The sequence below is a fragment of the Lampris incognitus genome, chromosome 7 (assembly GCF_029633865.1).
Source record: "Lampris incognitus isolate fLamInc1 chromosome 7, fLamInc1.hap2, whole genome shotgun sequence".
Classification (NCBI taxonomy): domain Eukaryota; kingdom Metazoa; phylum Chordata; class Actinopteri; order Lampriformes; family Lampridae; genus Lampris; species Lampris incognitus.
The window spans coordinates 60,515,686-60,529,700 of record NC_079217.1 but is presented as its reverse complement, the minus strand read 5'-3'; positions in this window follow the sequence as shown (position 1 = coordinate 60,529,700).

Genomic DNA, 14,015 nt, shown 5'->3' with positions numbered 1-14,015 from the left:
GGGGGGCCGAGGGGTTAGTGAGTGTCAGGACCACTGTTTACCTTCTTTCAATGTTGTATTCTGTAAATTGTATGAACACAACATCCATTGCACGTTGTCCGTCTTGGGAGAGAGATCCCTCCTCTGTTGCTCTCCCTGAGGTTTCTTCCTATTTTTTCTCCCTGTTAAAGGGGTTTTTTAGGGAGTTGTTCCTTATCCGATGTGAGGGTCTAAGGACAGGGTGTTGTGTTGCTGTAAAGCCCACTGACACAAATTTGTAATGTGTGATATTGGGCTATACAAATAATGAATACATCAGGAAGAGCACCCCTCAGGATGAATTGCTGAGTGTTATTTATATAAATAAATAAATATATATATATAAATATATATCCAGAGTCAAGTGCATTCTTTATGAGACAGTACAAGCCTGTTTCATGCCATAAGCAATCATCAGCTGTCAATTAGCTGATCACTGCCTGCCCTTCCAACTGTGCCGTCCACCCAAAATGTCCACCTTGAATAGAAGAAACAAATTGGCCATCAGCTGTAAACACTGAAAAAATATCTTCTTTGTAACTACAAGTAAAATGTCTTTATTATTCTCTCACCCCCCCTCCCCATAGATGACACACGTGTGACATTTATTAGATGTTGTATTTTTTTATATTTTAACTGCCTGCCCTTCCAATTGTGCTGCCCACCGAAATCAGGAGCATGACGTGGGGCAACATAAACTGTGTTGTTTCTTTGTTGAATCACATTAGCAGCTGTTGAGTGTGCGTCGCATGAAACAAGCTTGTACTGCTTTGCATTAAACGTTTTTTTCCCTACATCTATATTGATATTCCGCTCATTTGTTGAGCACTTACGTATATATAAAGATAGATGTAGGGGAAAAAACTTTCATTCATAGTAGTACAAGCTGCTAAGGTGGTTAAACAACAAAGAAGATAGAAGATACCGCCAATAAATGCCATGCTGCCCTGCGCCATGCCCCTAGTTACAGTGCACGGCAACCAATGAGAGGAGAGGAAACATTTCAAAAATAACTACAGAATCCTTACAACCAATGGGGGGAAAGACTGGGGCTCGTTTTGAAAAAGTGTGGACTTAAAGGGCCGGGGCACTGTTGAAAAAGCATACATTCAAAATATAACAAAATACCATCCAGTGGGGTACTTTACGTATATCATATAGTGGAGTGGGGCTGGAGCACAGTTGAAAGAGCAGACGGTTGAAATATAAAATATAACATCTATAAAGGTCATCACATGTATATCATCTAATGGGGGGGGGGGTAATAAAGACAATGGCTTGTTTATAATGGCAAAGCAGATATTTTTTTGTGTCTACAGCTGGTGGCCAGTTCATTTTTACTGTTCAATGTAGACCTTACAGGCTTGCAAATAATAAACTACTTCTCTGCCAAGCATTGATTGTCTTTTCTTTTCTTTTTTTTTGAGAATCAACTGTTTTTTATTTCTTTTTTATATACTATAAAAAATGGTTAGACATCACTCTGGAACTGCAGGGAGGTGTAATGGCTTAATATGAGAAAAGGCGGGAATCCACATAACACAAAATATGGATCCTCTAAGTGTATGTCTAATTTTTCCAGCTTTATGCAATTTAAAACAGCTTTAATCCAGAGAGCATGGGAAGGGGGTGCCAGAGATTTCCATCTAAGTAAGATCAATTGTCTCACCAACAGGGTGACAAAGGCAACTAAGTCCATTTTGGTCAGTCGTAATGTGGGTGAGGCAACCCCAAATAGGGTGATGAGTGGGTCTAGTTCAATTTGTGCCGCTTATTTCAGAGAGTGTGTTAAATACGTCTTCCCAAAAACCAACAAGAGGTGGGCAACCCCAAAACATAGGAACATGATTTGCAGGAGATTGGTTACACTTAGCACAGTTAGGGCTAACATCTTTGTAAATTTTGGATAATCCTGCTTTGGTCCAGTGAGGCCTGTGAATGAGTTTGCATTAGATGAGGCTGTGTCGGGCACAGATAGAGGAGGTGTACCCTTCTGAGTGCCTCTACCCATAATTGGTCAGATAGTTCCTCACCCAGTTCTACCTCCCATGAAGATTTCATATTGTTTCATGAGGTGGCCTGTAGAGAACAAATTTGTCTATAGGCTAATGTCAGGGTACTTTTTAGAGTAGGAAGGGGGGTAAGAAAAGTGTCCAAACTGTGTGTCACCAGCAAGAGCGGGGAATCGAGGATATTTGCTGCAGATATAACTCTGGATCTGTAAGTACCTAAAATAATGATGTCTGGGAAGCCCGAATTTGGCTTAGAGTTGCTCAAATGTAGGAAATGTATTATTAATATACTAGAGATCTCTGAACCTTTTGATGCCAAAACTAGACCACATTGAGAGGGCACTGTCCACCATAGATGCGGGGAAAGCTGGATTTGAAGCCACAGGGGCATCAAAAGAAGTTGTCTGAAACCCAAAATGGCGTCTAAATTGGTTCCAGATCCTCAATGTTGTTTTGACACATACATTCTTAGTGAAGAAGTGATGAGGGCCTGTAATGGAAGAGTGAGCGAGGGAAGACAATGACGCCGGTGCACATGAGGCGGCCTCCATCTCTAGCCAAACTGGGGGTGTGGATATTTCTTTGTTCTGCAACCAGAACTGAATAATCCTGAGATTAGCAGCCCAGTAGTAGGACCTGGATTCTGTTATCCTCTTTCAATGTTGTATTGTGTAAATTATATAAAGACAAAATCCATTGCACATTGTCCGTCTTGGGAGAGAGGTTTCTTCGTATTTTTTCTCCCTGTTTAAGGGGTTTTTGTTTTTAGGGAGTTGTTCCTTATCTAATGAGAGGGTCTAAGGACAGGATGTTGTGTTGCTGTTAAGCCCACTGAGGCAATTTATTAATTTGCGATATTGGGCTATACAAATAAAATTGACTTGACTTTACTTGACCTGAAATCTGGTAGCGCTAGGCCTCCGTCTGACTTGGGCCTCTGCAAGAGCTGTTTTCGCATCCTAGGAGACTTTCCATCCCATATAAAAGGTAAAATTAGGCCATCAATCTTTTCAAAAAACTTATCGGGAAGAGAAATCAGTAGGCATTGAAAGCAATATAGGAATTTAGGGAGGGTGTTCATTTTAATAGAATTAATTCTTGCGACTAAAGAGAGGTGCAGCAATGACCAGTGTCCCAAATCGTCCTTAGTTCGGGTTAAAAGGGGGACAAAGTTGGCCTGAAAGAGGTTTTCAAGTCTGTTTGTGACATGTACACCGAGATAGGTGAAAGTATTATAAACCGTTTTAAATTGACAGTTATGTAGAGAGAAACTTTTGGCGGCCACATTAAGTGGCATCAATTCACTTTTACTAAAATTCCGTTTATACCCTGATAAGTGGCCGAAGGATGTGAAAGTGGCAAGGGCTGCGGGGACAGAAACAGAAAGGTCGGATATGTATAACAATAAATCATCTGCATATAAAGACAGTTTGTGTTCGTGTCCGTGTCTAATTAGACCTTTAATGAGAGGATTGGAGAGAAATTTTATTGCCAGGGGTTCGATGGCAAGGGCAAATTGCAAGATTGACCTGAGTGTAACTGATGAGCAAATTAAATGTGTTGAAGAGCTAACCCGGGAACAGGCAAAATCTTAGCTTTGGCTATAATTCAAGGCAGGACATATCTCCTCATCAACATTAAAATCTTGCTGTAGGACAAATATCAAGTGCCCTTCTCAAAGCCTGATCAAGAAAATTTGCTACCCTCATATAGTTTCACTACTGAGGCAATAAGATGGGGATGCACCCATGAAAAAGTGGCACTTGATGCATATAAAGATATAATGGCTACAAAACATACAATATTATCCAGCAGTCCACAATTTCAGTGAAGAATTTATCACTGGCTCTTCCACCCCATGTCTTAGAGATGAATGTTATAACTCCTTGTGCAGAAATTCCAATCAAAAATGTTACGGTATTGTGATGCTTATATGCTGAAAATGTTTGTACCCTTGCAAGTAAACACAAAGGTTTCTCCATAAAAACATCAAAGCAGTCTATCACTACTGTCACTTTAGTCCCTCAATGCTGTCGAAGTGGAAGTGGTGTTGTTTTCCATATTTCTTCTCTTTCTGGCCATCTATAATAAAAAATGAAAACCTAAAAAAGGCAACGTCTAGCATCCGTAGGAATATTCTTGATATGGTAGACTTGGATAAATCCAATCTGTATGCTATATCTTCGACAGACAGATTAAGCCTCAGTCACAGTAAAAGGACCATCAACTGCTGAAATTTTGTCAATAAAGAGCCCTATGCTAAAGGTATATATGGCTCAAAAAGGCTAAATACTGAAGACAGGGTGAGAAAATTTGGAAGCCCTGTGTATACTGCAACTTTTTTTGTCGTCTTCCTTCAATCATTCTTCAGTAAAGGATAACTTATCAAGCTTTGCTACCGCATTTTCATACCTTCTCTCCAAGTCATAAATCTCCTCACAGGTCATATCAGTTTGACAAGAAACATCCTTGGTTACCAGTGTGGTTTCGATATATCCGTCCTTATCGTTCGGTAACTTGACAGGGGTCTGATTGCCTTCATCTTGGTTTGCCTGATGTTGCTCCATTTTTGACCTCTAACGATTCTTTTCAGTGATGAATCTGCAGGAGGCCTGAATTTGTTGTGTCCCAAGTTTAAAGTAGGTGCCCAGTCTATGTTCGCCTTGTGGAAAAGAGCAGCTGGTTTCCCGGAGACGAAGTGATCTGAACAAACCCTGGTGTTGGTTTGCTTCTCGTGGTCAAATCTGATCTGCTAATCTGAGCCAACCAGACAGACGTCTCTCTTCTGAAATTAATTTTGCATCTTCACCGTGATGTGTGATAACTTTTGGTAATCTGAACAAAGATTTCTTGTCACTTCCAATTCTGTTTGAACACCCAACGACTGCAAAAAAGTTTACCATGATCGATGAACTCCTTTTGATCGGGTAGGCTTATGGCCTAAAACGATAGGAACTAACTCGAAGAATTTTTCCTACTCCTGTCAGAGCCAGGTACTTAAAGTTTAAAAAAACCTGTTCCCTAGATAATAAAAGGCAGCAGGCAATCATTTTACGAAGTAAGAATTAACTTTTAACTTATAAACGTACTTTCGAGCAAAAACAAGCAGCGAGAACACACGTTGCATAGAATATCAAACAGTTGCTACATGTATCCATAGCTCGGTTGTGATCCAACATGGCGGCAACCAGAAAGTCACGTGACCAATGGGAATAATGAATTGAGCATAAAGTGTCCTTGTATGCAGATGATTTGTTACTTTATGTATCAGATCCAAAAACAGCCATTCCATATTTTTTAGACACTCTCAAAACATTTGGCACTTTCTCTGGATATAAGCTCAGTATAGGAAAAAGGGATTTACCCCCCCCCCCCCCCCACCCGAACCAATCAGCTGGCAGGGGATATTACACGATCTGATTTGCCATTCACTCTTTCCCCAACAACCTTTAAATATTTAGGAATCAACATTTCCCAAAATATATCACTACTATTTGACAACAACTTTTCTGTGCCAACAACACAAGTTAGAAGATCTTCAAAGGTGGAACAGCTTGCAGATCACACTGGCAGGGAGACTACAATGTATAAACAAGAATATTGTCCCTCAATATCTGTACCTATTTCAATGTTTGCCTCTTTTCCTCCATAGGTCATTTTTTTCGTAGCATTAACAGTATGTTTTCCTCATTTATATGGGGCAATAAATCACCAAGGCTTCAAAAACCCCTATTACAGAGGGGTAGATTGGAGGGAGGTTTAGGATAACCAAATTTGCAATTTTACTAATGGGCAGCCAACATGCAAAAATGTCACATTGTCTGTCCTGAAACCAAGTGGTGGAATCACATTCATGTTACTCCTCCTGCTTAAACGCTTTGGTATGCTTTGCTAACAGACTTAAACCCAAACAATAGACGGATACACCGATAGTCATATCCACTTTGAAAATCTGGCAACAAATCAAACAACACTGTGGTTGGAACATGCGCCCCCCCTTAACACCCCAATATGTAATAATGAACTGTTCAAACCCGCTAAGATTGATGCCAGATTTTCTTTTTAGGACAGACAAGGTACACTAGGTGATTTCTATAGTGAAGGCACATTTTCCAGCTTTGCTCAGTTGTGTAATACCTTCAACCTACAGCAATCTGACCACTTCAGGTACTTCCAAATTTGGCATTTCCTCAAATCAAACACACCTTCTTTTCCAGATGCCCCACCCTCATCGGGAATTGATAAGCATTTAATGGTGATAAAAATGACAAGACAGCATATGTCGTCTTTATATAACTTCCTAGCTCCAGATACACTTCCAGTTTTGCTGAAAATTAAAACAGAATGGGAAACAGAACTTGACATTATCATGCCTGATGATCGGTGGGCTAAGGCGCTGAAAGAAATAAAATCTTGTTCATCTTGTGCAAAATGTCAACTCATACAATTCAAAATAGTTCACAGGGCACACTGTAGTAAATCTAAACTTGCCAGGATATACCTGAATATAGCTAACACCTGTGACAGATGTTATCAGGCTCCTTGTAATCTCACTCACATGTCCTGGTCATGTCCGAGACTGGGGGAGTATTGGAAATCTTACTTTCAAGTCATTTCAGTAATATTAGAGCAAGCAATAGAACCATCCCTACTGACTGCTATATTTGGTGTACCTGACCCTGGCAAAAATATGTCAGTGATGCAAGCCAATATAATCTCATTCACCTCTGTAATAGCCCATCGGTGAACACTTTTACTATGGAAGAAACTGTTACCCCCACCTACCACTTCTTGGCTGCGTGATACCATGTCTGTTTTGGAGTTGGAAAAGATCAAATTCTCCATACCAGGTTCGACAGATAAATTGGCAGCCTCTGACCTCTTCTGTTAAGAGTCTGACCTCCCTTTCCCCAGAATGACTACCCAGATGAGACGATTAATACAATGGAACAGCTAAATCCTACAGTTTGGTAGCACACTGAAAATCTTCAAACCCCCAACAACTTATTATGCACTGTAATGGCCCATACATATATGCAGTACACTTTGCTCTCATTTATGCTTGTATGTGTCTTTATATACATTTTTTCTCGTTCTCTTTGTTTTACACTAACGTACCTCATTTATTATTATCGTTATTGTTATTCTTAACAGTAATATATTTTTGTTATTATTGTCATATTTCCTTGACCTAAGATAAGGAGCTCAAAGGACTATATATCATAAACAACAGTTTTGGGGGTAACCAGGTAGCATCGAAGTCTATTCCTTTGCCTACCAACACGGAGATCGCCGGTTCGAATCCCCGTGTCACCTTTGGCTTGTTCGGGTGTCCCTGGAGACACAATTGACTGCATCTGCAGGTGCGAAGCCAGATGTGGGTATGTGTCCTGGTCACTGCACTAGTGCCTCCTCTGGTCGGTCGGGGCGCCTGTTAGGGGGGGGCTGGGGGGAATAGCGTGATACTCCCATGTACTACATACCCCTGGCGAAACTCCTCAATATCAGGTGAAAAGAAGCGGTTGGCGACTCCACATGTATCGGAGGAGGTATGTGGTAGTCTGCAGCCCTCTCCTGATCGGCAGAGGGGGTGGAGCAGCGACCAGGATGGCTCAGAGGAGTGGGGTAATTGGCTGGATACAACTGAGGAGAAAATGGGGGGGGAAACCTGCTTTGAATTGAAACTGCATCTGTGTTGCTTTGTAGGATTGTGAACCTGAATTATGACAAGCACTTGCACCTTCTGGAACTAGCTGGCATGGAGTTCACTACGACACCATTCTATCAGGCTGTCCTCCGAGCTTGGGGAACAGTCTAAAACAAGAAGAGAGATTGCTCCCAGATCTATGGCAGTGTAGCAGATGAATCTCTGTTCTGTAACCCGCTGATACACTGCAGGATTCTCAGATCCGTCAGTGTACGGCGATCCCTCACAAGAGCTGGATTTACTAAGATAGCGTGTGGAAAACGGCTGCCATTTTGAGCCAAGGGACTGGTTTTAAATATTTTTGTCTAATGGAGATGCTGTTGGAGGAAGTGATCAGTGCACTTCCTCATTTCTTCAGAGAGGCATTTGGAGCAGGGTGTGGAGAGGATCAGTCAGTTATGCGGTCTGTTTTTCAATCTTTATGGATCCATGCTGCAGTGGAAGAGCAGGAGGAAGAAAACGGACCCCTTCTGTCTTTTAAAACACCAGATCTACAGGACTTCTCAAGAACATCAAGGCAGGCCTTGTATGCAGTCACTGTAAAGATTCTCAACAGAACATAACTAGCCAGTGTACAGGAGGCGAGGTGGCTGAGTGTATTGACACCAGGTTCATCTCCCAAAGGCAGATGGAATTACCTGTACAAAACCCCCATAAAGAAACACACTGCAGCTCTGCAGTGGAGGTGGTACATGGGGATGTGACTATGAACAGGCATGTGGCACATATACGTAGATCCCTGAGCAAGGAGTCACTGTTTTTTTCTGTAATGATGAAGAAACTCTACAGCACTTATGGCTCAGCTGTCTCAGATTGAGCTCTGTGCTGCAGTGGTGGCTCAGAGGTTTAAGTCAAAGTCAAAGTGGCTTTATTGTCCCTGACAGGAAAATTAGTTTGCAGCCAGTATAATAAAACTCTCATACAAAAACGAATCATGTAAACACCAAGGCAGAATTGACAACAGGACATAGCGGGCAAGGAGGACCGAAGGCGTTCAAATATACAGGCCAAGGAAACAAACGACGTGCAGACAACAGATGAATACCATCTACCAAATTAAACTCCACAACCTGTACTGAATGGCAGATCGGTTTCTGTCTCAATGAATTTACCAAGCACTGCTCTGCCGACCAGATTATAGAGTATAGATTATTGACAACTGCAAACTGTTCTCTTCTCTCACATCTTTTCTCTCTCTCTGAATGATGCCTTCTCCTTTACATTTTTCTGTATGTGAATGGTGTCATGTGAGTCTCCGGTAACACTTTCTATGAAGCTTGCACCTATAAGGCCCAGAAGCATCTATAATGCCCTATAAGCATCTATAACGCCCATACTTTCCTATAATGTGTATTACAATGACTAACAGCTAGGGTTGACGACTGTGAAATAGCACTGAAGTCTCATTATGCATCTCTACAAAACTTCAGCAAAACAAGTTGGCTATGATGCATTATGACATTTGACAGATAAACAGGCTAATGATGACATATTTATAATGCATAAATCCATTTTAAATTGATATAGTGTATCATAAAGGTGGTTATGAGGTGTTGTGGGGGCGTATACATGGTTATAATGAATCTTACAATGACTTATAGATACACTTATAGGGCGTTATAGATGCTTATAGAGTATTATAGATGCAAGCGTCATAGAAAGTGTTACCGACTCTCCTTTGTGTGCGTGTGCAGTCTGTCCTCCTGTCAGGTCTCCATGGTGATGGTGGTCGCATGGCTCAGGTCCTGGGCTGTTCCGGTGGCATCTGGGCACTGCTTGGCATCCTCCTCATCCTATTCTTCATATTATCTCATAATTCCATTATAATTCTGTTATCCTCTTTCAACGCTGTATTCTGTAAATTGTGTTTATCCCTCCCCTGTTGCTCTTCCTAATGTTTCCTCATATTTTTCTCCCTGTTAAAGGTTTTTTTTTTTTTTTAGGGAGCTGTTCCTTATCCGATGTGAGGGTCTAAGGACAGGATGATGTGTTGCTGTAAAGTTCACCGAGGAAATTTTGTAATTTGTGATATCGGGCTATACAAATAAAATTGACTTGGCCGACTGTCATGTAAATCAATTGAGTTTCGCTACTTTTCTGCTATAAAATAGTTTTAAAATGAAATTTGTAGGATTCGACTTAGAGACGAGAGACATTGGTTGTATACGAACTCTTTACTTAGACCTTAGCAAAGTTAGGATACTCAGCCATCAGGCTACATCTGCGTTCCCTCCAGTTCGGCTCACACTTAACATTACTTCCTAGTCTCGCCCCGCGAGAGCCCCCCATCAAAGACTAACCAGAGAGCATGCGCATTAACATAAGTCCCAATACATTACACCCCTTTCCCCCAGTCAAAAAATCTGCCAAGTGGTGTGGAGGGTGCCGGTCTCTTGCTGGACGCTGTAAGAGGGGTAGTGGGCACAGGAATAGACACAGGACCTCAACAGACCTGCTGGTCTCTGGTCGTGGCATTTCAGATGAGGTAGACTCGAGCGGCCCATCTTCAGGTGACTGCTCACCAGGAACAATGGATTCTCCAGCGACCACATCCGTGCGTGCAGTCGCTCTACTATGCAGCTGATCCACGTGGCATCGATGCATTTGCCCATCAGGAGTCTGCACTCTATATGAAACTGGGCCAGTAGGATCGGCTATCACACCAGGGACCCATTTGTGTCCCAGAGTGTAGTTCCTCATGTACACAGTGTCCTGTGGCCTAAAACATCTGTTTGGGCCTTGCAGCTTTTCTGCACTCACCTCCTGCTTGAGGTGCATCTCATTTTCATAGTCAGGATGAAAGCGATCAAAGACCATGCAGACTCCGGTTCATGAGAAGCTCGGCAGGGCTCTTTCCTGTTGCTGAATTGGGAGTCACATGCTGTGACAGCAGAAACCTAGCCAGGCGTGTCTGCTAGTCACCGATAGTGATCCTAGACAGGGCCTCCTTGGTTGTCTGGACCATACGTTCTGCTTGGCCATTTGAACGAGGATGGTAAGGGGCTGTAGTCACTGCTCTGATGCCATTCCATCTGGCAAACTCTTTGAATTCTTCTGATGTGAAGGCCGTACCGTTGTCAGAAACAATGACATCTGGCAACCCGTGAGTTGCAAAGAGGAGCCTCAGTGTGCTGATCACTGCAGAGGAGGACATTGAACTCACCGTGGCAACCTCTAACCACTTAGAGTGCGAGTCCACAATTATGAGAAATGTCTTCCCCTGGAATGGACCAGCAAAGTCAATGTGTAGCCGGGACCATTTCTTAGTTGTCCACTCCCAAGGGTGCAGCTGTGCTGTTGGTGGTACATGACGAGTTCTCTGGCAGGTTTCACAGGATTTTACTGTCTGTTCTATTGCTAAATCCATACCTGGCCGCCAGGCATAACTCCTCCCCAGGCCCTTCATATGCACAATGCCTGGGTGTGCATCATGCAGCATGGCTAGTACCTCCTCCCTCGCCAGGTTGGGAATAACTACACGACTCCCCCATAATAGGCAGTCCTTGTGTGTGGACAGTTCATGGCATCGGGTGAAAAACGGCTTGAAACGGCTGTCAGGTGTATCCACTGGCCAGCCATGCAGGACCCAGCGCAGCACCCGGGACAGAACTGGATCCTTCCGAGTAAGGGCGGCAATGTGTTTTGCATTCAGTGGGGCTTCAGGCGCCATTTCCAGTAAGAGCACCTCCATGGGTGGAGGGGTATCATGCATACCAGTGGGCAGTGGTAAGCGACTGAGGGCATCAGCATTTGCTAGCTGTTTGCCAGGGCGGTAGCACAATTCGTAATCGTAGGCCCCAAGAAGAACACTCCAGCGTAGCATGCGTGGGGACAGGACAGGTGGCATGGGCTTAGAGTGGTGTAGCAGGCCCAAAAGAGGTTTGTGGTCAGTAAAAACCACAAAGTGGCGACCAGCAAGGTACTGATGAAATTCTTTGACTGAAAAAATGACCACCAATGCCTCCTTATCTATTTGGGCATAATTTCTTTCAGTGGAGGATAGTGTCTTCGAGGCAAAGATGATGGGAGCCTCCCGGCTATCGGACTCCATATGGAAGAGCAGTGCCCCCAAGCCATAAGGCGAAGCGTCACAAACAACGGCTAATGGCTTTGTTTCGTCACACGCCATCAGCCTGAAGCAGTTGTTTTGCAGCAGTGTAAGCTTTTTCAGACTGATGCAGGAGGCGGTGCAGCGGTTCTAAGATGGTAGCCTTGTTTGGCAAAAAACAGCTGTAAAAATTGAGCAGTCCTAGGAATGACTGAAGCTCCGTTTTGTTCCGGGGTGAAGGCGCCTTCTGAATAGCCTCAACTTTCTCCATAGTCGGCCGCACGCCATCCTTGTCCACACGAAAACCTAAAAATTCAACTTGGTCAGCAGCAAACACACTCTTCTCCTTCTGTAGCCGCAATCCTGCTTCTGCAAATCATTCCAGCACTGCACGAAGACGGTCACTGTGCTGGCCAACAGTCTTTCCCGCTATTAAGACATCACCCAGGTACGGTTGCATGGCTGGTATACCGGCGAGAAGTGTATCCATGAAACGCTGAAATATGGACTCAGCTGTCGATACTCCAAACTGCAGGTGGCGGGCCCGAAACAGCCCCCAATGGGTGTTTATAGTGGGAAGCTCTGCAGCCTCATCGTCCAGCACCAGCTGCTGGTAAGCTTGTTTGAGGTCCAATTTACTGAAAAGCACCCCCCCTGCCAGTCTGGAAAACAGTTCACCCACCGTAGGAATGGGGTATACATCAGGTTTCACAACTGTATTCACAGTGCAGCGATAGTCACCGCAAATTCTTAAGCTGCCATCCTTTTTAACTATTGGTACGATGGGTGTGGCCCACCTTGAGTGTCTCACGGGTTCAAAAATAGCCTGAGCTACTAGCTTGTCAAGCTCCTCATCTAGCTTTGGCCGAAGGGCAAAGGGCACCAAACGTGCTTTAAAAAACTTGGGTGATGCTGTCGTATCAATATCAATAGCAATTGGAGGGGTTCGTGAAGCCCTGAGGTCCTGGAAGACTTCTGCATATTCCGTTAAGATGGACTCCACGGATTGTAAGCATACTTGGCACACCCCCATTACAGAAAGGCCCAGTGCCTCAAACCAGTCCCTGCCCAGTAGACTTGTCCCCTGACCTCGAACAATAATCAGTGGTAAGGTCTTGTGATTGCCTTGATACTGCACATCCACAAAAGTCTTCCCATTAACTTGTAGTTCTGCTTGTGACCATTGTCTAAGCACACTACTGTCCTTGTGCAGTAAAGGCGGCTGGTCAGGCCACAAGGTGTTGTAACTGCCCTCACTGATCAAGTAGCATGCGGCTCCAGAGTCCACCTCCATTACATGTGTTTTGTTATTCAGGATCACAGTGGCTTGATATGGCTTTTTTACGTGAGCACTCGTTGCCTAACAGTGTGTGTGTGTTGTTCAGATTGAGGAACTGTGTCAGAAGAATCTGCTGATGCAACATCCCTGCTCTTTTTAAAACAAACACGAGAAATGTGCCCCCTTTTTTGCAATAGTGGCATACAGCAGAGGTAAATTTGCAATGTTGTTGGTTGTGTGTGCCTCCACAACGAAAACATGGCTTTGCACCACCTTCTGCTACTGTTTGTTTCACTTTCAAAACGGTTTGACTTTGTGCAGTCTGATGAACTTCTGCTGACTGTGGTGGTCCCAGCTGGTTTGGTTGTAGTATTCGCGCATTTAACGTGGCTGTTTCCGCTGCAAGGGCTTTCTCCTCTGCTGCTTTGAATGTGAGTTCCTTTTCAGCCAGCAGGCGGTGCTGCAGCGCTTCATCTAGCACCCCACAGACAATTCTGTCACGCAGCATGGCTTCCAGTTGGTCACCAACAGCGCAATGCACTGAGAGTTTACGGAGTTCAGCAATGTAGCTGGAGATTCCTTGGCCTTGCTTTTGTTTGCAATTGTGAAACTGAAAACGCTGAACAATTTGTGACGGAGGAGGACTGTAGTGGCGCTTCAAGGCCGATACTAAGTTTTCATAGGTGACGGCCGTAGGAAGGACGGGAGCGACCACCGAACGTAGTGTAGAATACGTTGCAGCACCACAGTCGCTAAGCAAAATAGCGCGTGTCTTCTCCTCCCCATCTACTCCATTTGCCAGGAAAAAACATTCCAGTCTCTCAATATACTCCTCAATGGCATTGCCGCTGGAGCCTTCATCAAACTCTTCTATGCGACCCAGCGTGGTCATGATGATGTCGTTAGGCTACTCACAGATTCCTCAAAGCTGTAGTAGAATATCGTAGGTTG